Source organism: Leopardus geoffroyi, chromosome A3, assembly GCF_018350155.1.
Source record: "Leopardus geoffroyi isolate Oge1 chromosome A3, O.geoffroyi_Oge1_pat1.0, whole genome shotgun sequence".
In the NCBI taxonomy this organism is placed as follows: domain Eukaryota; kingdom Metazoa; phylum Chordata; class Mammalia; order Carnivora; family Felidae; genus Leopardus; species Leopardus geoffroyi.
The window spans coordinates 116,301,537-116,329,310 of NC_059336.1; the positions used below are offsets into that span (position 1 = coordinate 116,301,537).

At 42.0% G+C, this 27,774-nt stretch overlaps 1 protein-coding gene across 1 annotated transcript in view; it reads left to right on the forward strand.

The window, feature by feature from the left end:
• Positions 1-4,792: 4,792 nt before the first annotated feature.
• ALK (ALK receptor tyrosine kinase) overlaps positions 4,793-27,774 on the forward strand; it is a 704,322-nt gene continuing 681,340 nt past the window's right edge. Inside the window, exon 1 of the mRNA XM_045447274.1 lies at positions 4,793-4,903. The gene's annotated coding sequence lies outside the window, so the exon portion shown is untranslated. The remainder of the gene's footprint in view (positions 4,904-27,774) is intronic.

Below are 27,774 nucleotides of genomic sequence, written 5' to 3' on the forward strand. Positions count from 1 at the left end.
TGTAGTTCTCTTTTTTTACTGGGTCTCTGTCTGGTTTAGGAATCAAAGTAATGCTGGCTTCATAGAATGAGTCTGGAAGTTTTCCTTCCCTTTCTATTTCTTGGAATAGCTTGAGAAGGATAGGTATTATCTCTGCTTTAAATGTCTGGTAGAATTCCCCTGGGAAGCCATCTGGTCCTGGACTCTTATTTGTTGGGAGATGTTTGATAACTGATTCAATTTCTTCGCTGGTTATGGGTCTGTTCAAGTTTTCTATTTCTTCCTGTTTGAGTTTAGGAAGTGTGTGCGTGCTTAGGAATTTGTCCATTTCTTCCAGGTTGTCCAGTTTGTTGGCATATAATTTTTCATAGTATTCCCTGATAATTGCTGGTATTTCTGAGTTATTGGTTGTAATAATTCTATTTTCATTCATGATTTTATCTATTTGGGTCATCTCCCTTTTCTTTTTGAGAAGCCTGGCTAGAGGTTTATCAATTTTGTTTCTTTTTTCAAAAAACCCACTCTTGGTTTCATTGGTCTGCTCTACAGTTTTTTTTAGATTCTATATTGTTTATTTCTGCTCTGATCTTTATTATTTCTCTTCTTCTGCTGGGTTTGGGGCATCTTTGCTGTTCTGCTTCTGTTTCCTTTAGGTGTGCTGTTAGATTTTGTATTGGGGATTTTTCTTGTTTCTTGAGATAGGCCTGGATTGCAATGTATTTTCCTCTCAGGACTGCCTTCGCTGCGTCCCAAAGCATTTGAATTGTTGTATTTTCATTTTCGTTTGTTTCCATATTTTTTTAATTTCTTCTCTAATTGCCTGTTTGACCCATTCATTCTTTAGTAGGGTGTTCTTTAACCTCCATGCTTTTGGCGGTTTTCCAGACTTTTTCCTGTGGTTGATTTCAAGCTTCATAGCATTGTGGTCTGAAAGTATGCATGGTATGATCTCAATTCTTGTATACTGTTTTGTGACCCAGTATATGATCTATCTTGGAGAAGGTTCCATGTACACTCGAGAAGAAAGTATATTCTGTTGCTTTGGGATGCAGAGTTCTAAATATATCTGTCAAGTCCATCTGATGCAATGTATCATTCAGGGACCTTGTTTCTTTATTGACCGTGTGTCTAGATGATCTATCCATTTCTGTAAGTGGAGTGTTAAAGTCCCCTGCAATTACCACATTCTTATCAATAAGGTTGCTTATGTTTGTGATTAATTGTTTTATATATTTAGGGGCTCCCGTATTCGGCGCATAGACATTTATAATTGTTAGCTCTTCCTAATGGATAGACCCTGTAATTATTATATAATGCCCTTCTTCATCTCTTGTTACCACCTTTAATTTGAAGTCTAGATTGTCTGATACAAGTATGGCTACTTCAGCTCTCTTTTGACTTCCAGTAGCATGATAGATAGTTCTCCATCCCCTCACTTTTAATCTGAAGGTGTCCTCAGGTCTAAAATGAGTCTCTTGTAGACAGCAAATAGATGGGTCTTGTTTTTTTATCCAGTCTGATACCCTGTGTCTTTTGGTTGGTGCATTTAGCCCATTTACATTCAGTGTTATTATAGAAAGATACGGGTTTAGAGTCATTGTGATGTCTGTAGGTTTCCTGCTTGTAGCAATGTCTCTGGTACTTTGTCTCACAGGATCCCCCTTAGGATCTCTTGTAGGGATGGTTTAGTGGTGATGAATTCCTTCAGTTTTTGTTTGGGAAAACCTTTATCTCTCCTATTCTGAATGACAGACTTGCTGGATAGAGGATTCTTGGCTGCAAGTTTTCTGTTCATCGTGTTGAAGATTTCCTGCCTTTCCTTTTTGGCCTGCCAAGTTTCAGTAGATAGGTCTGCTACTACTACTCTTATGGGTCTACCTTTGTAAGTTAGAGGGTGTTTATCTGTAGCTGCTTTCAGAATTTTCTCTTTATTCTTGTATTTTGCCAGTTTCACTGTGATATGTCATGCAGAAGATCGATTCAAGTTACGTCTGAAGGGAGTTCTCTGTGCCTCTTGGATTTCAATGCCTTTTTCCTTCCCCAGGTCAGGGAAGTTCTCAGCTATGATTTGTTCAAGTATACCCTCAGCCCCTTTCTCTCTCTCTTCTTCTTCTGGAATTCCTATGATATGGATATTGTTCTGTTTGATTGCGTCACTTAGTTCTCTAATTCTCCCCTCATACTCCTGGATTTTTTAATCTTTTTCTCAATTTCCTCTTTTTCCGTAATTTCATCTTCTAATTTACCTATTCTCTCCTCCGCCTCTTCAATCCATGCTATGGCCACCTCCATTTTATTTTGCGCCTCATTTATAGCATTTTTTTAGCTCCTCATGACTGTTTCTTAGTCCCTTGATCTCTGTAGCAATAGATTCTCTACTTTCTCTATGCTTTTTTCAAGCCCAGCAATTAGTTTTATGACTGTTATTCTAAATTCTTGTTCTGTTATATTGCTTAAATCGTTTTTGATCAATTCTTTAGCTGTCGCTATTTCCTAGAGTTTTTTTTGAGGAGAATTCTTCCATTTTGTCATTTTGGGTAGTCCCTGCAGTAGCTCCTAACTGCAGGGCACTTCCCCTGTGCTGTCCAGAGTATCTTGTGTTGGTGGGCGGGGCCGCAGTCAAACCTGATGTCTGCCCCTAGCCCACCGCTGGGGCCACAGTCAGACTGCTGTGTACCTTACCTTCCCCTCTCCTAGGGGCAGGACTCACTGTGGAGTGGTGTGGCCCCTGGCTGGGCTACTTGCACATGGCCAGGCTTGTGCTTCTCCAATGGGATCGGGCATATTAGCTGGGGTGCATCTGCAAGGTGCACAGGGGCGGGAGAGGCAGGCTTAGCTCACTTTGCTGTCTGCTTCGGTCCGCTTTGTGGTCCATTTTGTGGTCCGCTTCGGGAGGGGCCCTGCAGCACCAGGAGGAGGCAGGCCGGTCGGAGGGATGGATCCACAGAAGCACAGTGTTGGGTGTTTGCACCGTACAAGCAAGTTCAGTGATGGGAACTGGTTCCCTTTGGGATTTTGGCTGGGGGATGGAGAGGGAGATGGGATTGCCAGCCCCTTTGTTCCCCCTCTGAGCTGAGCTCTGTCTTTCAGGGCTCAACAATTTTCCCTCCCTTCATCGTCTAGCCCTCCCTGCTCTCCGAGAGCAGAGCTGTTGACTTTTAATATTCCAGATGTTAAGTCCCGTTGGCTGTCAGAACTCATGCGGTCTGGCCCCTCCACTTTTGCAAGCCAGACTTGGGGATTCCACCTTGCCGGGCGGGCTGCCCCTCCACTGCCCCGGCTCCCTCCCACCTGTCTGTGTAGTACGCACCGCCTCTCCGCCCTTCCTACCCTCTTCTGTGGGCCTCTTGTGTACACTTGGCTCCAGAGAGTCCATTCTGCTAGTCTTCTGGTAGTTTTCTGGGTTATTTAGGCAGATTGGGTGGAATCTAAGCGGTCAGCAGGACGAAGTGAGCCCAGTGTCCTCCTATGCCGCCATCTTCCTCCTAAACCTGCAGTCCAATGTCCTTCTAACAGAGTCTGCCCAGAGCCCTGCTGAGGGAGATGGTTCTTGGAGGTTGTTGTACCATGGGACCCCTCTAGCTTCCCCATAACGGGTGGTTATATGAGACTTGGCCATGCCCCAGGGAAAACCAATCTATAGATGATGACAGCAGCCTGTCAGGTGATTTTTCCTTGTTTTACCTCATCAGATTGGTGGAGACTAAATTGTATCCAAGACTCTGTTAGCTGTTTGGTGATGCTGAGCGTGTGCAGAGTCTGCAGCACATGAAGTGAAGCAAATACAGAAGCACACTGAGTCACATTAATGGTTGGGCATTGATGAGTGACAAAACAGGATAAGGCAGTCACTGGCACTATCATGGGCCCCAAGTGGCTTTCATCTGGCCTCAGACTCTATTAGCAGGGTTAAGTCATGGAGCTGTTCTTCATACGAAGTTTGGCTGGAAAGCTTTTCTTGATTACAGTGAGGTCTGGCCAATGGCTAAGAGTCTTTTTCCCTTCATCTTGTCTACATTCAAACCATTAGCCTCTTTTTGCTTGGGAGTGCTGTAAAAAAGTTTTAGAACTGGGGCCAGAATGAAACAAACCCAGAGGTGCTGTTCAAAGGCCATATGCTCCATGAAGCTACCACTGCCACCCAGGGATTGCTTCTTCTTCTAAACTCACAGAGCACTTTGAACACTATAGATATTCCTTACAGGACACGGCCCACGCCCTATGTTGGCTTTTAGATCTGTGCTATTACTCCTGCAGGGTTAGAAGTGTTTGAGGACCATGCTTTGTGCACCGTTATGTCCTCCCATGTGCTTGGAGTGAGGATGACACATAAGGACTGGTCACCAAATGTTTGCTGAATCTGTAAATGAAACGATGCAAGAAAAGGAGAGAGAAGTGGAGAAAAGGATTTTAGTAAATACACATGGGAATTTCTAGGTATTATTTATTCCACTAAGCACATGGATGTATGAATTCATTTAACAAGAATTTTTGGGGGGGCACATTTGCTGTGTATTAAGTATTAAATATACAGAGACAGAGAAGATACAACCTTTCTTAAGGTGTTCTCAAACAGATGGGAAAGAGAGAATTTATAATTATTATAACACAGGAAATGTGTTTTGATAGCTCTCTGAAAGTAAATCCAGTATAGGAACAAGGAATTCTTCACCAAAAGGGAGGAGAGATTAAGCTCCTACTATGTGTCTGTCCTCTGCATAGATTCAGTGAGGTGATTCTCAGAGTAAGGCTTTTGTGCTCCGTATAATAAACCCTTTGTTCATCTTATAGGTGAAGAAACAGGCCTTGGGAGTTTGAGGCAGAGCCCTGGGTCCCACAGCCAGCAAGTGACTGAGGCAGGACTCCACCAGGCTCTTGTGACTTGAAAGCCACTGCTCTCTGGAGCATTGGGTACCTGCCACAGGTAAGTGCCGCAGAGTTGCAGACTGCTCAGACCCAGGATTTGTGGCCAGGAAACACAGGGTCTGATTTAAGAAGATTGTTCTGACTATAACTAACACCCTTGGGGCCTTTAGGCAAAAACAAACCCACTGTTTATTGGCCTCGCAAGACTCTTTAAGCCTCAGCAGCTGGCTTGTGTTTCAAGGAGGCCTGGTGTTGCCGTCTCGCACCTGGCCCTCAGGCCAGTGTGGCTGGGCCCAGCTGCTGGGCCCAGAGGGAGGTGCAGACACAGGCTCCACGCTGCAGCTTCTCCAGCTGCTCTGGCCCTGGGCTTTGCAGCCTGGCTGCAGGGCTTCCTTTAATTGTCATAAACCTGTGGACTCTGTTGCTGTTTTCATTAGTGCTTTGTTTTTGTTTCAAGTACTAAGTTCAGCAAGGGGCCTGGAAGAGGGCGTAAAACATTTATCTATCATTGGTGATGTCATTACCAAAAATAGCTGGCAATTTCCAGGCCAGGGTTGTGCCGGAGCCAATCTGCAGTGCAGCCTGGTTCCCGGACAGAGGAAAATGGAGACGCATGCAGGAGGAGAGGGACCCTGAGGGACTGTACCCTGAGGGACTGAACAGCCACCTGCTGGTCAGCAGGCATCCAGATACTCAGGGATAAGGCGGGGGCTAGCAGTGATGGGGAGGGAGACACAGGCCCCAGGTGCCGTTCTAAGGGGACCTGCACAGATGGCAGCCATAGCACAGTGTGGCTGAGAGTGGGTACAAACACATTTCGTTGGCCTTGGCACCACTTGCCTTCTTGCTGTGCTGGTGAGCTCCTCGGAGCAGGGATGCTGCTGGGAGAGGGCACCTGCCCATGCCCTTCCTGAGTGTTTGCCCTCAGGGTTCACGGAACCCTCTTGAGCACATTCAGTCCCTTCCTTCACCTCTTATGAACGCTCTGAGTGAACGACAATGAGTATGTTTCGCTGGAACAGAAAAGCTCGCACAGCTCCAGGGAGAGCAGACCTGTATGTAGAGGTTAGGAGCATGGGTCTGAAGGTGAGAACAAGCACTTGTCCCCCTCCACCCCTGCCACTTTGTATTTGCACGAGCCTGGGCAAGGGACTTGGTGTCTCTAAGCCCCGGTGGTCTGTGCAGTGGGGCTAGTGCTGCCTACCTAATTTGTATGCAGATTTAACGAGATAACATTTAAGGGGCACAAGATATGGTGCAAGTGCTCACTGAGTGGAGGCCATTACGGGAGTAAAGTGCCCTTACTCCTCCATCCTCAGTGGGCCCCAGACTGAGGGTCCATGTATGTTAAGCCCTCTGCATGAACCCACACTTTCTTCCCCTTCCTGGGTTTGGATGGGTTTTACTGATACAAAACTACTCAGCTTAAGTGTTTCTCTCTGTCTTGAACTTGCCCTGACCCCCGACCAGGCTGAGTCAAATGCCCCTGCTCTGGGCTTCATAATTTGCCTCATATCCCATATTGTTTGGGTAATGATCTGTGCATGTGTTTCTCTGTCCCTTTAGACAGTAAACTCCAGGAGGGCAGGGACGATATTTTCTTCTTTGTAATCCAGCATCATTCATAGTATGTGGTGTAGAAAGGTTCAATATGAGAAAAACTGAATTCGGGGTCCAAGGTTATCCCTTTCTATAGGTCAAGGCCAGGTGCTTGCTGGAAGAGGTTGGGTTGATAGCATCAATCACGTCTTTAATAGACAGGATCCAGAGGGGAGCAAATTCTTATTCCTGCATTCTTTGTCTGAGCTGGGAATACTCTGGGGACTTTAGACAGATGTAAGCCATTAAAAGGAGAGGAAAACTGAGAGAAGAGACAAACAAGCAGGAAAAGGAAACAAAAGCGTGAATGGGTCCATTATAGATCTTTGATGGTTGAGCAAAAAAATAATTGTTGGAGCATGAAAATAACAGAAGAGAAAGAGAAAAGTATTAGGGAGAGGACAAGCAAATAATGCCTCATAGACCCATACCTGCTGCCTCTGTGGGAAGGCCTGGCTCTGGGCCACGCAGTGAGGTTTCAACAGCAGGAGGAGGTGAGCGTGGGAGCCATGGACTCCAATTCTGGAGTTAGATTGTCTCTTTGGGATCCAGTTGCACCAAATGGCCTCGAGCTGGCTCTTTAAAGTCATACAGTATGGATAACAATATCTATTTTGTTGTTGTCATAAGGACTAAATAAGATGATGAAGCAGTTATCAGAGTGCCTGGAACATAGTCAGTGCTCATTAAATTATATCAATTATATAAATGTTAATGATGTTTCTGAATATCCTGGGTCTGATTCCAGAGTCTCAGAGAGCTGGGGGAATGTGGGATGAAGGGGAATCCTTGCATATAGGATAATGTGGCCTAGTAAAGATCTCCTCCTCTCTCAGTTGTTGTTCACCGAGATACTCAAAACATTGTTACCGTGGCTTTAAAGGAATTAGAAATATGGAGGGAGAAAAATAAAAACAACAGTGGAAAGAATGATCCTGGAGTCAGGACACCCGAGTGCTGGTCTAACTCCCACCACTGCTCAGTTTTGTGACCTGGAGCACGTTCCATAAGCTCTCTGGCCTCTGCTCACTCATCTGTCAAATAAAGGAATTGGTCTATAAGCTCTTTTTTTTTTTTTTTTTTGTCTAAACAATCACTGATTTTAATATCCAACCAAACTGAGTTGAAACATTTTTCCCCCCACTTGTCTACAATTGCCTGCTACCCTACCCACTTGGCTGGGGCTGTACATTGATTAATAGGTGAAGCAAACATCACCAGACAGGGTCTTTGTAAAGGGAATTGATGCCTGAATAAATACAAGTTATATCTAGCACTATATGTTTAAGAACCTAAGTTTAAGAACCCAGAGATTTGTGAGGTGGAGGTGGGGGTGGGGTGGGAGCGGCATAGGAAATACAAAGCTTCCTCTGAATGCAGAGCATGACCAGGCTTGGGTGCGCATGGGTCCTCCTCTGAAGTACGAGCAGTGACTAAGGCAGGGGTTTCCATCTCAGCAAAGGGAGGACCAAGAATGGACTGCAATGATCAATCATATAAAACTGCGAGGTTGCCTGATGGAGGAGGGCATAGCCTCCCAAGGGCCCTCCAGGGGAGAATTATGACCAACAGGACAGATTGCACAGTTCAGTGTAATGTAAGAAAACTCATCTGTTTTATCGAAATGGGTTCAGAAACTTTTTCTGTAAAGGGACAGATAGCAGATATCTAGGCTTTGTGGGCCATACAGTCTTTGTCATAGTTACTCAGCTCTGCCATGTAGTGTGAAGGCAGCCACAGACAATACATAGTAAGCATGGCTGTGTGACAGTAAAAAATTATTTACACAAGTAAGTAGCAGGCCAGATTTGGCCCGAGGGCCATAGTTTGCTGACTCTGGCGTGAGAAGAGCATGTGTAGACTTGAGTGGCTGTTGGAGGTATGTAGTCAATACTGCCTCCCAACATCTCAGGAGGAGCAGCGTTTCAGTAGACGTTGGAAGATCCTCTTACTAGCGTCAGGGCTCTCTCTTAGGTGGGACTGGCCTGTGGGGTTTGTTTCAGCACTAATTCCCACACTTCTTAGAAGGTGGACATAAGGCAAGACCATGGGGCTCTAAGTGACTGTGTGGGGGCAGAAGCCCTTGGAAGGAGAATTGGGATCATAAGACAAACTCCACAAGTAATCTGAGGCTTCTGCAATCTAGTCTGGCACTTTTCAACTTTGTTCCATTCTCTGCAGAGGAACATGGTCTGGGAGGGACTTTCTGCTCTTCCAGTTTTGGCAGATTTGAAGGGGGATCTCATGGAGATGGTCAGTTACTTGATATATCAGATGGGAAAACAATTTCTTTCTTTTTTCTGTTATTCCCCGCCCCACCGCCACATGCTGTTTGCCCAACACACACACACACACACACACACACACACACACACACACACACTCTTCACTGCTCACTAGTGGTGTTTATATTTTCATGCACACCAGCTGAATACAGAGCAGTCATCTAAGAACTTAAAAGAAACACAGCCTAGGTAGGAAACTGCAGCTCTGTCTCACCCCACACCTTCCTCTTCATGGTTTGCTCCCCAGAACATCATCTCCTTTTTGGATTTCCTTTATAATCTGTTCAGCCTTCCTCAAAAATACGGCAGGACTTGGAAGTGGAAGGAAGGCTTCAGGGTTGCCGGAGGGAATGTTCAGCATACTCACACCAGACTGCTGTTATGTGACTCCAGGCTGCCCGGCACTGCTGCACGTGGAATGTTAAGTCGCTGGGCCCCTTGGGCGGCTGCCGGCAGCTCACTGTGGGTCCTGTCACAGGCCACTGGTAAGTCGAATCCTCATGAAGCCCAGCTCAGTGGAGCGAGGCAGGATTCTACCTCTTTACTTGGTCATTCCATCCAGTCAAGAGCCAACTAGGAATCTCTGCAGATGCACTGAATTATCTTTCACCTTCATGGCCTGGCTGCCTGTAGACTTCTGAGGCCTCCAGGACACTGGCATTTCTGCTAGGTTTGCATCTGCAGCATTTCAGGTAGAAATATGAAGGGAGCAGGTGTCAGACCATTTGGGTTCAAGTCCTGGCTCCATCACTTAGTACATAACGGTGCTTTTGGAAAGACTTGACTTTGTGAGACTTAGGACTTCTGTGAGAAGGAAGTTTAAAAGTGAAATAAAAGCCATCTAGGTACAGTGGATTTTTTTTATTTGTGGTTGTCCTGTTCTATAAAGTCACCGAGAACACTGCATTAGCAAACACTGAACCAGTGCTCCTAGGGGAAATACAGAATTAGGCTCCTGTGAGCCTCTGGTCTCAATGGTTTAATTAATACGCCAGCATATAACCCTGTTGTATGTGTGTTTGTGTTTAAAGACATTTTATATATATCGTTGATTGGTTAACACTGAACTCATGGCCAATAGCACCGTAACCTGTGCCTGAATGAAGCCTATCTAACACACGCATTTCCTCTACCTTCTTGCTCTGCAGCACTCTAGCACTATGGTTGGGGACTACTGTAAACAGTGAAATCACCAACACAAAGCACAAAATGTGTAAAATGTGGCATTAAATTTAAAAAGGCCCTTGGTTATATAGTATGAGAACTGTAACAGAAAGAGCATCATCTTGTCTGACCTGAACTAGGAACATGCACACTTTTTGCTGCTCTGCACATGCGTGTGAATGACCACAACAGCACTGCAAGAATTAATTTTGGGGTTACAAGTAAATTTTGGTGAGTAGGAGAATTTGCACATACCAAATGTGTCAATAATGAGGATTGACTGTCTGTGAGGATCATCATGAGGATCTATTGTGATAAAATCCAAGGGACCCCATGTAGTGTGCAAAGCCCTCCAAGATCTATCCTGTCCCTGCTTTCCAAACTTTTCTGTGGCTGCCGCCTGACACACACCCCATTTTCCTGCTATCCTTGCTGTTCTCTGGGCAGGAAAAGAAATGCTGTTTCTTGCTTCTGTGCCATTACACACACTATTTTCTGCTTAGAATGCCCTCTTTATTTGCACAAAGATAAACTATTGAGCTCAAGGGATGCCAGTAGGTAGGAAACCTGTTCTTGCACACAATCTGTATATTTGGCTCAGAATAAAAAAGGCTTGACTCCTAAGATTTATTTTTTAAGGCACACGTGAAACGCATGAAGGTGTCTTTTCGTTAAAGACTACTTTATTCTGATTCTCCTAATCATCAGCTCTTGCAGAAACTCAGTCCCTGATGAATGCTGTCAGGATCAGGACTTGGGGTGAAATTCCTGCTTCATTTTTCCAGACTTTTATGCTCAAGATTTGGGGAACCCTCATTCCCAACCTGTGGTTTTTACCCCTGACCTAAGCTTTCATCACATGAGACCTTTCAGGATGGTAAGGTTGGAATAGCAATCACTAAAATAACATCTGAAATCAAAGGCAGCCCTTTATGTTTCAGAATGATAGTCCTTCCCCCATCCTTGGTCACTCCAGGTCAGGGCTGGACTTCTTAGAGATGTGGAACCGTGATGCAGTGAGTCCCAGGAGTCTGGGTCCCAGGTACCTTCCTCTCAGCAGCTTGGCTGGATGTCCCTGCCACCTGGGTTTGGGCTTCCATCCGTTCTTCCTACCCCTTGCACATGCCCACTCTGTTTCTGCCTTTTCTCATGCCTGCATCTCTCTGGTCCAGGGGCTTGTTTCTATGTTTGTTTCATCTTGACTGTAGCCAGCTAATTTCCAGCTGCTCCTGGCTTCTCCCAACTGCGTGCACTGCCTTCCTGTCACCCCTCCTGCCAAGGCTCTGACAGTACCATATGACTCCAAGAAGAGGGGGCACCAAGTAGTGAAAGAACACTGGGTTGAGAACAAAGCAGACATGGGTTGTGGCCCTGTGTCCACCTCTTGTTACCTGGGTATTCTTGTAGGAGCCCTTTATTTTTCTGTGTCCCGGTTCCCCAGTGTATACACTGCAGGACATGTAGATTGTAGAGTGCTTTTTCAGCATGCACATTCTCTGACACTATGAATCCTTGGAAGGAAGATGGGGGGATGCTTCTCATTTGTCCACAGGTGGGTAAACCACCTTTGAATAGCTGCAGGGCTAATGAAAATCTGCTCTGTGACTGTTTGGTTGAAGATTTCCGCCTACAAAGCTGCAGGCTGATGGTGACGGCACCTGTGTGAGTGCTGCTGACAAGAATGAAGATGGGGCAAAAACAAAAACAAGACAGAGGGTGCATGGGTTTCAGAGTCATCTCACATCAGTCAGTACTTTTCTCTTAGAGGAGAAGAACCTCTCAGGGTGTCAGAGAAAGCCTTACTGCTCACTTTTCTAATGTTTCTTGGTGGCTCAGACATTGACTCAAAAAGAAAACACGAACAGCCTAAAGCCCATGAACCAAGGGAAGAGAATGTTCACCATTTATGGACATTTGTAATTTAAAATGAGCAGTGCATGGCAATTACAAAGAGGACTGTGGTGGTGGGATGGTGGTGTGAGGAGGGTGATGCCGGTGCTGATGGTCGTGGTGAGACAGTAGTGGTGGTGATGGTGGTTCTATTGGTGGTGATGGTGATGGAGGGAGGGTGATCATGACGATGATGACTACAGCCAGCACATACGGAGATATATATTATGTGCTAGCACTGGTGCGAAGTCTCCATAGATACCATTTCATTGAATCCTCAGAGCCACATTGTGTTAACCTAAGTCACAGGGATGTATCAACAATGATATCATAAGAACAACAAACCCATACCTGCTTTATATTTCTCCCAGTCCGGAAGCCACTGCTCATCTGTGACCCCTTTTCTGTTTTGACTTTGCAACAGTCCTACAGCATGGGAAGCCTGGCTATGTCTTATGTTATGGATAAGGAAGTAGAGACCCACAAAGGTTAGATAGCAGAGCACCTAAGAAAGAACTGTTGGAGATCACTTCAGGGAGCCTGCACTGGGGATTCGAGGGCAGTTCTATCACTGTGACTTGTGCAGCACAAAGAAGATAGAGTGTTTACTCTTATGTGGATGAAGGATTTACTCACTTGCATGTCCTTGGCTATGTTGAAACCAGATTTGGAAATATTTGCCATGTGAAAACTTCTCAAAGTTCTTTAAAAAAGAACGTGGTTCCCCTTCTCCATGATCCTGAGCTTACTGTTTTTCTGTCCTGGTGGTAGAGCTCTTTCTTGGGTCAGCTACTGCCGCTCTGTGCCCCTCAGTGATGGCTGCTTTTTCTGCCAATTTTTTCTTTGAAATCATTGACCTTTGAAATTCTAGGCTCACTTAATCTCCAGTCTGTGTTGCCTTGGCTGCAGCCAACTCTTAACCCAGGCACTGTGCAGAGTGGGGCCATGGGCAGTGGAGTGGAGTCCAACACTGGGGCCCTTCATTTTCCCCAAGGTCAGCCAGAGGGCCCAGACAAGAATAAAGATGATCTCAGTATGCTTGCTTCCAGTTTATACATTCAAGAACTTTATGAACTCATTCTTTTAATCTTTCTTCACATTTCTGTCTTGTCTCAGCTTGGTACCATGTGCCCTTCTGAGTAACTTTCTTCTTATTTCATCTTCTAGGTCATTCATAAGGATGTTAATCATTTAGAAGGATGGGAGCTTCCCCTACCTGGAGAATGCTTTTTCCTGAACTCATTGAAAGTCTCTTTGATTTGCCCAAGAACTAAGAAAATAAAATCTAGACTAAGTGGGAAAATATTCTGTGTGAATAACATATTTATAAGCTCTGGGTGTTATATCAAAATCCCCACATTGTGGAGAAGCCTGCTGGCTGGTCCCATTGGCAGAGTAAGCAGTTGCCTATATAGTGTGTTTTAAAGTTTGCTAGAGAAAGCTTCCTGCCTCTAAACATATTGCCTTGGATTCTGCCATTACAGATACATAGCTTAGCATTAAATATTGTCCTCTATGTTTGTGAGATAGGGGTGAGAACCTCTTTTAAAATCAGAATGCTCCTAAGGTGGTTTTCAGCTGGAATTGCGTTTGCCTCTAGTAAGAGTCTGGGTTGAGTTTTACCAGGTACAGGCAGATGCTGTTAGTACCCTACACATGCCTGTCTACAATGTTCTCACTGATTTTGCAAATACCCCAGTCTTGGTCCTGGGTTTTTTTGTGTGTGTGGGGTTTTTTTTGTTTGTTTTGTTTTTTGTTTGTTTTTTTAGGCTGTGGGAGCATGCTTGGCTTGTGCACAGGGTGGGTCAGTGTGTTGGAGAATTCATGCCCTACAGAAGCTGGCCTCTCCCAAGCTGGGTTGGGATTTCATGCATGCAAACCCCAGCTCCTCAACCCTTAGTGTCCTAATTCTTTTATGTGTTTTACCCTGTCTCTCAGATTTCCCCAGTGGGACTAACCTCCAGTTTCTCACTGTGGAAATTGGTTGGATGACACACCATTCTTGGCTTCCTTCCCTTCCCTGTGTCGCTTTCCATCCCCCTACTGGTGTTTCCTGGGATTACTTCCCAAATACACTGCAGTTGATTTTTTGTCTGAGGACCACTTCTGGGGAAACCCAGACCTAGATACCAGGTAGCAGCAGGTAGGCACATTCCATGAGGCATGAAGGACCCAGGTTGCTTCTTCCACTTCACATCTGCAGTCTATGATTTTCAAGTCATGGTAACAGCCCCTGAAGGCATTGGGTCTATGTTTCAGGCAGGAAAAAGGAGAAAACACTAAAAGCCAAGACAAAGACTAAAACCTTTTCCATCAGAGGTTTTATTTTAAACAAGAAGGGATGTCTTCTCTGTGGTGTTCTGCCTGTACCTCTTTTGTTAGAATTATGTCACCCCACACTCGCATTACAGTGGATGCTGGGGAACTGAACACTTTTAACTGAGCATATTACCCTGCCAAACAAAACGGGGGCCCTCATTGTTACATAAAAGGAGAATGAATACTGGATTAGGCAAGGAGCAGTGTTTCTCACAGGAGTTGTTGCCTTATAACGTATTGCTAATAGCCGAGTGTGGCATGGGCTTATTAGATCCATGGTACTCAAAGTATTGACTGGCAGCATTGGTGTCATCTGGGAACTTGTTAGAAATTCAGGTTATCAGGCCAGCCCCACACCTGTTGAATCAGGATTTGTTTTTAACAACCCCTCACAGTCAGGTAATTTGTATGCACAATCAAGTTTGAGAAGCCTGTCTTCAATCACTTTCTTTGGCATCAAGATGAACAAGGGAATCTCTGGCTCTTGATATCCTTTCCTTGGTCTTGCCCAGTGTCTTATCAGTGGTAAATTTCTGCTGGATGACTGAATAAGTTGTGCCAACCCAAGAGATGGGGAGACGTGTCCTCCCTAGTCCCTCACAAAGTGACTCCCCTCTCCTCCTCTCCCCTGGCCCCCTCAGTGCCCTTTGCGTCTCTCTTTTATGCATCATCACCAGTTTTGAACTTCTCTCACTGTTCTCTTGGACCAAAAAGTCTAGGATCTTATCTCATTCATCTTGGCATCGTTCCCTCCCAGCACCCAGCCAGGTGGTTTGCTAGGTTAAATTGAATGGAATTAAACCTCCTATACCTGGTTCTACTTTTGTTTTTTCACTGCTTTGACTATTCATTTCCATGTTCCTTTTCTTAAAATAAAGCAGCTCCCATAACTAACAAGGTAGTGTTTTCTTTCTGGATTTTCCTAGCATTGTTTTAAATGACTGTGGTATTTGAATAAATAGAAAAAACATAGTGCAGAGATTTCAAACATTTTTTTGGCAGCAGGATCCTTTCTGCAAACATAGAAACTCAGCGTGTGCTCAGATCTGAGCTTTAATGAAGTGGTGATGGGGGTCCTGAGTCCTGGTCATGGGCCTCCCCTGCAGAGCGCTTCCCAGCCTTCATAGTCCTTGTACATGTTTTTTACCGTAGTCCGCTTGCATGAGGCAAAAGTTCCATGACCCACCCATTCCTTCTTTCGGTGATCAATAGGATTGGTGAAGATAAAAAAGAGTTGAAGAAAAACAAAATCAACAAATTGTGATAAAGTGTGCTGCTAGTAAGAAATACATATTGCATACTTTTCACATCGTAAACGAGGAAAGCAAGCACAGGCAAGTGTATATGTGCTAAAGCAGCACCTCATGGTCTTAAAACAGCCCAGTGATTTAATTATGCTTTCTTTGGTAGAAGGCTCAAGTTATTCCAATGGCACACATTCACAGGCAGCACATTACAAGGTAAGTGTCCTTATAAAAGCACAGGGATATAGACGATTACTATTAAACTGCAATTATTGAAAAAACGGTAGGCCTGAAATACTGTTAATGCAACTATATTTCATGACACACCATGGGGTTAACCCAATAATTGATAATACCCTAAACTGATAATAATGAGGCTAAATGAACAGCAATTTATACTTAAAAAAAATCAAAAGTAGCAGCTGTTAAAAACCTCACCAACTCACAACAGTTGTGGTAATCTTGTTGCTAGTAAGAAATCATATGGAATATTATTCACCTTGTGAGTGCAAGTCACAATAGCAGTGAGGACCCAGTGATACAGAAAATCAACTTGCTCAAAATTGTTGGAGTACGGCTATCTCTGAGACATTGCATGAACAGGAAGTAAGAGTTGGGAAACGTGGCCAGGCTTTGTGAGGCATCCTCACGTTTTAGTGGATACTGAATTAAACTCCTCTGCAAATGCTAACAGTGAGCTACTTTTAGTTTATGAATCCCAACATTTAATGACCTCGATAACTCAATTTAAGTTGTTACTAAGTAGCCCATGGTCCCATGTCCTGATGAAATTCTAGAGAATAGCTCATCATCCCCTGGAAGAAAGGGACACCTCTTGTATTCAGCAGGCTTTGAAAATTGCTGCTGTAAAGGAGGAGAGGGAGGATGGAAAAATGCTTTCCTTCCCTCAAAGGAGCTTCCCTCATTATGTCATGCTGCTGGAGATAGAAGCTAAACTCACCAGATGGGCTCTTTCGATGGACCAGGCGTGCATTCATGTCCCTGCAAACTTGCCTTGATGTGGTGTGACTTTCGGGGAAGTAACTGCTGGTGATGTTGGAGGTTCATTAGCAGAGTCCTCGAAGCCCCAGGAGGCATGTCAGGAGGACCGTTCTGAGTAAGGGTTCCTTAATGGGCTGAGCTGCTTTACTCTTTTGCTAAAAGACCAATTTACTTTTTTCACTTAAAGACCAATTTAAAAGCAGAAGTTCTGCCGCTTCTCACCACCCTTGACTCTAACCACAGGAGCTGCCTGTGGGTCTCCTTAGTGTTCTAAGGCTACTTTCCAAAGCAGCCCTGACTCCATGCATGTGAGGGGTAGATACTTTGTAAATATGGCTGGCTATCTCCAGGAATTCTTGTACTTACCTGTGGCCATAAGTCAGGTGGATTGGGCTAAGACCTGTACAGCATCAGCAGGCTGTGGGGAAAAGGAGGAGGCAGGAAGAGGGCAGAGATGTGTACAGGGAAATCAACCCTCTCCCACAAAATTAGAAGCCGGCGGATCAGCCATGTGGCAACCAGGGGGGGCTGCACATACCGTCTTGGATCTTGCTAGCCTTAATATCTAAGGCAGCTCAGGAGCAAACATGTGTTCTGAGACACTGGGAAAGTTAGACACAAGCTTGCTCCATGGATATGGGGTTACAGAGCCAGTTTTGGGCACATGCTCACTATGGCTGGAAAGATCTCCTTGTCGTAGACTCTCATGGCCCACCCCAGTAAAGGCTTGATTTTTCTAAAGAAAGTTCCAAGTTACCTCATCTGGTTCTGGTTTAACCAATATGCCTTACTTCCTTCTTTCAGAATGTCCATTAGAATGTACCCAGGGATGATTTGCATGGGTTTCCATCTTCCCATAAATTCATAGAACCTTTGGAAACTCTGGGTTGAGATAGTTCAGAAATAGCATTTGTTCCCTCTAGAGTGGTTGGAACATACTTAGATAATCTAGGGACAGCCTGATGATTTAATTTGGACCTGGAAGAGTTGAAGAAAAAGAGCTGGGCCTTTTGGGCCATAGGAATTTCATCAGCTCTTGTAATAGCAATGGAACTGTAAGGCAGTGTTTCTTCTCAGATTTTGGTATACATAAATATTAGCAGGTCTTCAGTGGAGCCCGGATTCTAAAGGGTTTTTTTTATTTTGTATTTATTTCAAGAGGGAGATAGAGAGCAAGAGGGGGAGGGGCAGAGAGAGATGCAGACAGAAACCCAAGCAGTCTCCATGCTGTCAGCACAGAGCTTGTTGTGAGGCTCGAACTCAGGAACCGTGAGATCATGACCTTAGCTGAAATTGAGAGTTGGACACTTAACTGACTGAGCCACCTGGGCATTCCCCAGGATTCTAAAGAATTAATTAAGCCTCTTGGGCTATGCTCATGCTCACTGAGAAACACTGATGTGAAATTTGGGTTTGTAAACTTTACAACGGTGACATTAGCTGGCTTGAGGTCAGGATAGGGAGTGTTTCTGAAATGACTCTGAGGCCAGGGCTGGGGTGTGCTTTGTGAGTCAGAAACAGGCAAGGATTAGGGCACCTGGGTGGGTTCAGTTGGTTAAGTGTCTGACTTCGGCTGAGGTCATGATCTCACTGTTCGTGAGTTCGAGCCCCATATCTGGTTCTGTGCTGACAGCTCAGAGCCTGGAACCATCTTTGGATTCTGTGTCTCTCTCTCTCTCTCTGCCTCTCCCCCACTTGCACTCTGTCTCTCAAAAAATAAATAAATAAAATGTTAGAAACAGGCAAGGACTTAGGTAACTCAGGGGGGAGGGTTCAGAAAGGTCAATAGTGTATGAATAGGTTTGGGTTTGAGGGTTTTGTAGCATAGTCTCCTTTCCTTAAATGTTCCTTGAAAACTAGTAAGGCCCTGATAGTAACTTCTCACTCAACACCCTAAAATGAAACTTGTGTAGTGCCTCCTTTTTGTAATCCATTTTAGAAAAAAAATGTTTAAAATTTTCTAATCATGGTTCTCAAGGTAGAGATTACCACCTGATTCTAAACTACAAACTCATTCCTCCAGCTTGAGATGTACATGCACATTGTCTGGCAGGTGCAGGATGGGGACCACAAAGATTGTTTGGGGGGATCTGAAATTTTTATGGGACCATGGAGTTTGGAAATATAAGAATTACAATTCAATAAAAGGTGAATTTTTCAAGGCAAATCCCAGCATCAGGCTTAATGGTGAGATTAGAATCCTTTTCATGCAGTGAGAACAATAGATACATAGCTCTACACCAACTTCATGATTTAATTTTGTTTTTTGAAGAGATTGACAATAAAATTTGATAAAGGAAGGAAAGATGGTCTCAAAATTGGAGAGAAAGAAGCAAAATTATTATTGTTTGCAGATGATATAGTTGTATTCTTGGAAAATCGACAAAGATCAACTGAAAAACTGTTATAAGCAATAAGTGTATCTGCTAAGAAGGCTAGATACAAAATGAACATAGAAAAATCAATAGCATCCCAACATATGTCATAATAACTGGTTAGAAATTATATCTGAAAGAAAAAACGTCCCCATTTGCAATAACAAAAGAAATGATAAGAATAAATATTACAAGGAATATGTAAGAACTGTGTGAAGACATTGTTAAATGTTATTAAGAACATGGAAAAAAAAAAAGAGCTCCTGTGTTATTGATAGAAAGACTCAACATTATATACTTGATCTTGGCCAAAAGGCCGAGAAGTGATCAAAAGGCTCAACATTATAAAGACACATGATCTCCCTATGTTAATCTGTAAATTTTAAGTGATCTCAATAAATAAAATAACAGGAATTTTAAAAACTAGTTGAGTCAGTTCTAAAATTCATATGGCAAAATAAAGGAGCAAGGATAGGTAAATTATATAAAGAAAGAATAATTTCAAGAAGGATACAGCTGTCTACCTATTATACTTTAAGGGAGGGGTAGGCAAATGTATCCATGAACAGAATGGGGAATCAGAAAGAGACCCAAATTCAGGCAAAAAAATATTTTATAGTAAAGTTGGCATTTCTTATCAGTGGAAGAAAATATTGTCCATGAAATAAATACATACTTTTAAAAATTTAAATCTAAGTTATTTAACATATAGTTTAATAATGATTTCAGGAATAGAATTTAGTGATTCATCACTTGCATATAACACTTAGTGCTCATCGTAACAAGTACCCTCCTTAATGCCCATCGCCCATTTAGCCCATCCCCCCATCCAATACTCTGCCAGCAATCCTCAGTTTGTTCTCAGTATTTAAGCATCTCTTATGGTTTGTCTCCTCTGTTCTTATCTTATTTTTGCTTCCCTTCACCTATGTTTATCTGTTTTGTTTCTTAAATTCCACATATGAGTGAAATCATATGATATTTGTCTTTCTATGACTGACTTATTTCGCTTAGCATAATACACTCTAGTTCCATCCACGTTGTTGCAAATGACAAGATTTCATTTTTTTGATCGCCAAGTAGTATTCCATTATATACATACATACATACACACACATACCACATCTTTGTTTATTCGTCAGTCAACGGACACTTGGGCTCTTTATTTGGCTATTGTCGATAGTGCTGCTATAAACATTGGGTTACATGTGCCCCTTTGAATCAGCACTCTTGTATCCTTTGGATAAATACCTAGTAATGCAATTGCTGGGTTGTAGGGTAGTTCTATTTTTAATTTTTTGAGGAAGCTCCATACTGTTTTCCAGAGTGGCTGTACAGTTTGCATTCGTACCAGTGGTGCACAAGGGTTCCTCTTTCTCTGCATCCTTGTCAACATCTGTTGTTTCTGAATTGTTAATTTTAGCCACTCTGACAGGTGTGAGGTGGTATCTCATTGTGGTTTTTGTTTGTATTTCCCTGACAATGAGTGATGTTGAGCATCTTTTCATGTGTCTGTTAGCCATTTGGATGTCTTCTTTGGAAAAGTGTCTATTCATGTCTTTTGCCCATTTTTTCATGGGATTATTTGTTTTTTGGGTGTTGAGTTTGATAAGTTCTTTATAGATTTTGGATACTAATTCTTTATCTGATATGTCATTTGAAAATCTCTTCTCCTATTCCATTGGTTGCCTTTTAGTTTTGCTGATTGTTTCCTTCACTGCACAGAAGCTTTTTATCTTGATTAAATCCCAATAGTTGATTTTTGCTTTTGTTCTCCTAGCCTCCAGAGACATGTAAAGTAAGAAGTTGCTGTGGCCAAGGGCAAAGAGGTTGTTGCCTGTTTTCCCCTCTAGGATTTTGATGGCTTCCTGTCTTACATTTAGGTCTTTCACTCAAACATTTTGAGTTTATTTTTGTGTATGGTGTAAGAAAGTAGTCCAGGTTCATTCTTTTGCATGCTGCTGTCCAGTTTCCCCAACACCATTTGCTGAAGACTGTCATTATTCCGCTGGATATTCTTTCCTGCTTTGTCAAAGATTAGTTGGCCATATGTTTATGGGTCCATTTCTGGGTTCTCTATTCTGTTCCATTTACCTGAGTGTCTGTTTTTGTGCCAGTACCATACTGTCTTCATGATTATAGCTTTGTAATACAGCTTGAAATTGTGATGTCTCTAGCTTTGGTTTTCTTTTTCAACATTACTTTGGCTATTTGGGGTCTTTTTAGGTTCCATACACATTTTAGAATAGTTTGTTTTACCACTGTGAAGAATGCTGGTGTTATTTTGATAGGGAGTATATTGAATATGTAGGTTGCTATGGGTAATATCGACATTTTAACAATATTTGTTCTTCCAATCCATGAGCATGGAATATTTTTCTATTTCATTGTGTCTTCAATTTCTTTCATAGGCTTTCTACGATTTTCAATGTATAGAGTTTTCACCACTTTGGTTTGGTTTATTCTTAAGTATTTCATGGTTTTTGGTGCAGTTATAAATGGGATTGATTCCTTGATTTCTCTTTCTGTTGCTTCACTATTAGTGTATGAAATGCAACTGATTTTCGTACATTGATTTTATATTCTGCGACTTTGCTGAATTCACATATCAGTTCTTGCTGTTTTTTTTAAGGTATGTGTTTTTTAAAATTTTTAAATGTTTATTTAATTTTGAGAGAGAGTGTGTGAGTGGGGCAAAGAGAGAGGGAGACACAGAATCCAAAGCAGGCTCCAGGCTCTGAGCTGTTACCACAGAGCCCGATGTGGGGCTTGAACTCATGAAATGTGAGATCATGACCTGAGCCAAAGGTGGATACTTAACCAACTGAGCCATCCAGGTGCCCCAGTTCTTGCTGTTTTCTGATGGAATCTTTTGGGTTTTCTACATAGAGCAACATGTTGTCTGCAAAGAGTGAACGTTTGACTTCCTCCTTGCTGATTTGGATGCCTTTTATTTCTTTTTGTTGTCTGACTGCTGAAGCTAGGACTTCCAACATTATGATGAATAGCAGTGGTGAGAGTGGACATCCCCCTGGTGCTCCTGGCCTTAGGGGGAAAGCTCTCAGCTTTTCTCCATTGAGGACGATATTAGCTGTGGGTCCTTGGTATATGGCCTTTATGATCTTGAGGTATGTTCCTTCTGTTGCTACTTTCTTGTTCCTTCTGTTCCTACCCACAGCTTATGGGTTCGAGCCCCACATCGGGCTCTGAGCTGATGTTGAGGAACCCTCTTGGATTCCCTCTCTCCATCCCTCTCTCTGACCCTCACTGACTCACTCACTCACTCACCCTCTCTCTCTCAAAATAAATAAACTTAAAAATTTTTTCTATCTTTTCCTGTTTCAGTTTTGGTAGTTTATATGTTTCTAGGAATTTGTCCCGTACTTCCAGATTGCCCAATTTGTTGGCATATAATTCCTCATAATATTCTCTTATTGTTTGCAATTCTGTGGTGTTAGTTGTGATCTCTCCTCTTTCACTTGTGATTTTATTTATTTGGGTCCTTTTTCTTTTTGATCAATATTTCTAGGATTTATCAATTTTGTTCATTCTTTCAAGGAACCAGCTCCTGGTTACACTGATCTGTTCTACTGTTTTTTTGATTTCAATATCATTGATTTCTGCTCTAATCTTTATTATTTACCTTCTTCCGCTTTTTTTGGGCCTTATTTGCTATTGTTTTCCAGCTCTTTTAGGTATAAGGGTAGGTTGTGTATTTGAGACCTTTTTTTCTTCTTTAGGAAGGCCAGGATTACTATATACTTCCTTTTTATGATTACCTTTGCTGCATTCCCAGAGGTTTTGTACTATTGTGATTTCAGTTTCATTGGCTTCCATGTACTTTTAAATTTTTTCTTTACTTTCTTGGTTAACCCTTCATTCTTTAGTAGTATGTTCTTTAATCTCCAAGTATTCATGGTCTTTGCAAATTTTGTCTTGTGGTTGATTTTGAATTTCATAGCATTGTGGTCTGAAAATATGTGAGGTATGATCTCGATCTTTTTGTACTTGTTGACGGCTGATATACGTGATGTATTCTGGAGAATGTTCCATGTGTACTCAAGAAGAATGTATATTCTATTGCTTTAGGATGACATGTTCTGAATATATCTCTTAAGTCTATCTGGTCATTCAAAGTCATTGTTTCCTTGTTGATTTTCTGCTTACATAATCTGTCCTTTCCTGTAAGTTAGGTGTTGATGTCCCCTACTGTTATGGTATTATTATCAATGAGTTTCTTTACATTTGTAATTAATTGATTCATATATTTGGGTGCTACTATATAGGGGGCATAAATATTTACAATTTGTTAGATCTTCTTGGTGGATAGACCCCTTAATTATGATGTAATGCCCTTCTTCCTCTCTTATTACAGGCTTTATTTTAAAAATGAAGTTGTCTAATATAAGTATGGCTACTCCAGCTTTCTTATGACAACCATTAGCATGATAGATGGTTCTCCATCCCCTTACTTTCAATCTGCAGGTGTCTTTGGGTCTAAAAGGAGTCTCTTGTAGCAGCATATAGATGGGTCTTGTTTTCTTATCCATTCTTATACCTTGTGTCTTTTGATTGAAACATTTAGTCCATTTACATTTAGAGTGGGTACTCAAAAATATGAATTTAGTGCCATTATGTTGCCTGTGGAGTTGGTGTTTCTGGTGATGCTCTCTGGTCCTTTTTAATCTTTGTTTCTTTTTTGTTTTGTCTTTTCTCCACTCAAAGAGTCCCCCTTAAAATTTCTTGCATGGCTGGCTTAGTGGTCACAAACTCCTTTAGTTTTTGTTTGTCTGGGAAACTCTTTATCTCTCCTTTTATTTTGAATGACAGCCTTGCTGGATAAAGAATTCTTGATGTCATGTTTTCCCAGTTTAGCACATTGAATATATTCTGACACTCCTTTCTGTCCTGCCAAGTTTCTGTGGATAGGTCTGCTGTGAAATTTATCTGTCTTCCCTTATGGATTAAGGACTTTTTTTTCCCTTGCTGTTTTCATAATTCTTTCCCTGTCTATTTTGTGAGTTTGACTGTGATATGCCTTGTGATGGGCAGTTTTTTGTTGAATCTAATGGAGTTCTCCATGCTTCTTGGATTTTGATGTCTGTGTCCTTCCCCAGTTTGGAAAGTTTTCTGTTATAATTTGCTTACAAACCTTCTGCCCCTTTTTCTCTCTCTTCATCTTCTGGAACTTCTATGATTCAGATGTTATTAATTCATTTATTTACTATTTTTTAAATGTTTATTCATTTTTTGAGAGAGAGCACAAGCAGGGGAGGGGCAGAGAGAGGGGGACTGAAGATCCAACGCAGGCTCTGGGCTGACAGGCTAACAGCAATGAGCCTGATGTGGGGCTTGAACTTGTGAGATCCTGATCCAAGCTGAAGTCAAATGCTCAACCAACTGAGCCACTCAGGCACTTCTGGATGTTCTTCCTTTTTAATAGGTCACTGAATTCTCTAAGTTGTATATCATGATCTTTTGCCTTTGTTTCCCTCTTTATTTCTGCTTCATTATTCTCTATAATTTTATCTTCTATATAACTGATTCACTGCTCTGTTTAATCCATCCTTGCCATCGTGGCATCCATTGGAGATTGCATCTTGATTATAGCATTTTAAATTTTGGCCTGACTACATTTTAATTCTTTTATCTCCACAGAAAGGGATTCTCTGGTGTGTTCTATGGTTTTTTCAACTCTAGCTAGTGTTCTTATTATCATGGTTCTAAATTCTAGTTCAGACATCTTACTTACATCTGTGTTGATTAAATCCCTGGCTGTCATTTCTTCCTATTCTTTCTTTTGGGGTGAATTCCCTTGTTTTGTCATTTTGGAGGAAGAAAAAAATTAATAAAATAAAAAATTAAAATTAAAAATAAAACAAAAAAAAATCAAATCAAATAAAAGAAACTAGATCCTAGGTGTGTTTCAGTCTGCTTATTGAAAGAATCTTGATAGAATAGATAAAGAAGGGAAAGGAAAGAAAAAAAAGTTAAAAAATTTTTTTAAATTAGAAAAATTATATAATAAAATAGAATAAAATAAAGAAAATGAAATAGAATAAAAATTTTTAAAAAATAAAAAATAAAGTAAAAAATAGAATAAAATTTTCTCTTTCTGTACCCAAGAAAGGGGGGGAAAAAAGAAAGATAAAAAGAAAACAGTTTAAGCAAAAACAAAAGCAAATAAAACAAACAGATGAATGAACCATCAAACAGAATGAAGCCTGAATGAAGTTACATCCAGTTTCCCCTAGAACTGAAACTATGAAGCCTTCTATGGCCAATACACTAAGCAGGTGAAGTGACTTGTGCTGGTCTTCTGGGGAATGTGCTTGGAGGGCACAGTCGGGTTGGGCTTGGTGTTGTCCACTAGGTAGTTCTGTTGTCCACTAAGTTGTGCTGCTTAGCTTACTGGGGTGGACCTGTGTGCATGGGCATGTTCGTGCTGAGAGAGGTTGAAATGGTTTCTCCCAGCTCCCTAGTCTCTGGTACAGGAACTTCTTGCTCTCACTGACCTGCCTCAAGCACTCCCCATTTGTCTTAGGTCTCTGTGCACTACACCCCTCTACCCTGTCCATGTCCAAGCTGTCTGCCTGCCAGGAGGCACCTCCCTCCAGAGTTTTATCTCACATGAGGTTGTGTTACAAAATACTTCAGAGACCTAGGTGGCTAGGACCCACTCCTACTCTCTGGGGGATGGTCTTACTGAGTAATGGCCAGGTTCTGGCTTGTCCCAGAAAACATTCATGTGGTCATGCAGTGGCAGAGGTTCAGAGATTATGGCAAATCACAACACATAGCACCAGGTTTCACTGCACTCTGGTATCTTTGTCCCAATACCAGCAAATGTGGCTGCTCTCTGCGGTCCACTGGAACCATTGCTTGTGGGAAAGCCATATGGCATCTATCAAATGCATTCTAAGCAGGGAACTTCTTCTCCCTGTGTGACACACGGACCCCTCAGACCTTGCTGTCTGCTCCTGGGGATTTGTCCTACTTTCTCACCAGAGCACCAGCAGGCACTGAGCTCCGGAACTTTAGACTCTACACTCCACTGTTTATAGAATCCTTGTGGTACTGAAACCCTCTGCTTTCTCCCTGTCTGTGGTTTTGGGGAAAAGATTTCTTGTTCAGTCCCCTGTGAGTGTTTTCACTCTTTCTCTCTTTCTCTCCTTCTCTCCAGCTACTTTTGATGGGAGTGCTTTCTTGATTGATTCTGATGAGCTGCACTCTCCTTCCTTCTCTGTTTCTCTGTTCTCTTTCTGTGAAAATGGCTCCCTATGCTCCATGACTTTTTCTCCCCCACTTCACCTCTCTGCACCACATATCTGCCAAGTTTTGTGGCTCAAGTTATGCAGATAGTTGTGTTAATCCTCAGATCAATTTCCTACATGTGCAAAATGGTTTGGTTCTGATCTAGCTGCATTTCAGGGATGAGACAAGCTCAGGGTCTCCATGCTGCTCCACCATCTTCTTCATGGAATAAATATTGAGCTAATTCAATGAGTCCCATGTAGGAAGAAAATTTAAAAAATAAAGTTGGACTTTAATTATTTACCAGAAAATCAAATAGTTTAAAAAGATAAAGCCATAAAAACTCATAAAAATACTACGATAAAATATAGGATAAATTTTTAAAATACGTGTGTGTGTGGCTCCTAGGTGGCTCAGTTGGTTAAGCGTTAGACACTTGATTTCAGCTCAGGTCATGTTCTCATGGTTGTGAGATCAAGCCCCATGTTGAGCTCTGTGCTGAGTGTGGAGCCCGCTTAAGATTCTCTCTTTCTCCCTCTGCCCCTTCCCCACTCATGCACACTCACCCATGCATGCATGTGTGCTGTCTTTCTCTCTCTCAAAAAATAATAAATACATGTGTGTGTTGGGTGAGGGGAGCTTATAACCCAGAAGGTATGAAAAAATATTACTAATTTGATAGTTGCAAAATTTTTCATGGTAAAAGAAAATAATCAGGGGGCCAAAAGACACAAATGTGATAATATCCTTAATATATAAAGACATCCCACTAATCAATAAGAAAGAACTAATAAATCAAAACACAAATGGGAAAACTGCATAAGCAGAGAGTTTCCAGAAAAGATGATACAGAAGACTTTTCAAAATAGGAAAATATACTTGATCTACTCAGAATGGGAGAAATAGAGTTTAAAAGTACAGTGGGATACTATATTTGTAATTATCTGATTTTAGTGATCAAAAGTTTGATAACACAATGTGATGGTAAAACTGTGAGGAAACAATCACTCTCAACTATTTGAGATATAAAAATTGATATATTCTTTCTGGAAGGCAATTTGGCGGTACATATTTTAAATGTGCATACCCTCCGAGCCAGCAATTCCACCACTGTGGATTTACTATAGATATATACTTGCATTTGTACGAAATGAGGGGCATGCAGAGTTATTCTGTGCAATATTTATTGTTATATAATAGTAATCATGAAAGCAACGGCTTGGGGAAAAAAACACCAAATTCCATCAATAATAACTGGTTGAACACATATGGAACAACCATAAAATAGAATGAAATACAGTCATTTAAAAACACTAAGGCTGTTTTCTAGGTGCTAAGATGAAATAATCTTGAAGATATATTGTCATATTTTTAGAAAAGCTACTATATATATTATATATTATATACATAATATATACATAAACAAATATCAAATATTTTGGTCTCCAGAGGCCTCTGTGCTCTTAAAAATTATCAAGTACCCTAATCAAGCATCCTCAGTTGTCATAGAAAATCTTAGAAAACCCAGGAATACACAAGCACACATTTCATTAGCTGTCAAAGTGATGATATAATCACATGTCATGCAGCCTCTGGAAAACTCCACTGTATACTTGTGAAAGAATAAAAGTGAGGTAGGTGAATAATACATTGGTATTATTATGAGAATAGTTTTGATCATAGGGGCTTCCTGAGAGGGTCTTGAGGACCCCTAGGGGTCCATGGATCACACTTTGAGAACCACTTATCTACACATATGTGATTGTATATATGTAGATGAATTCTACATGAATATCC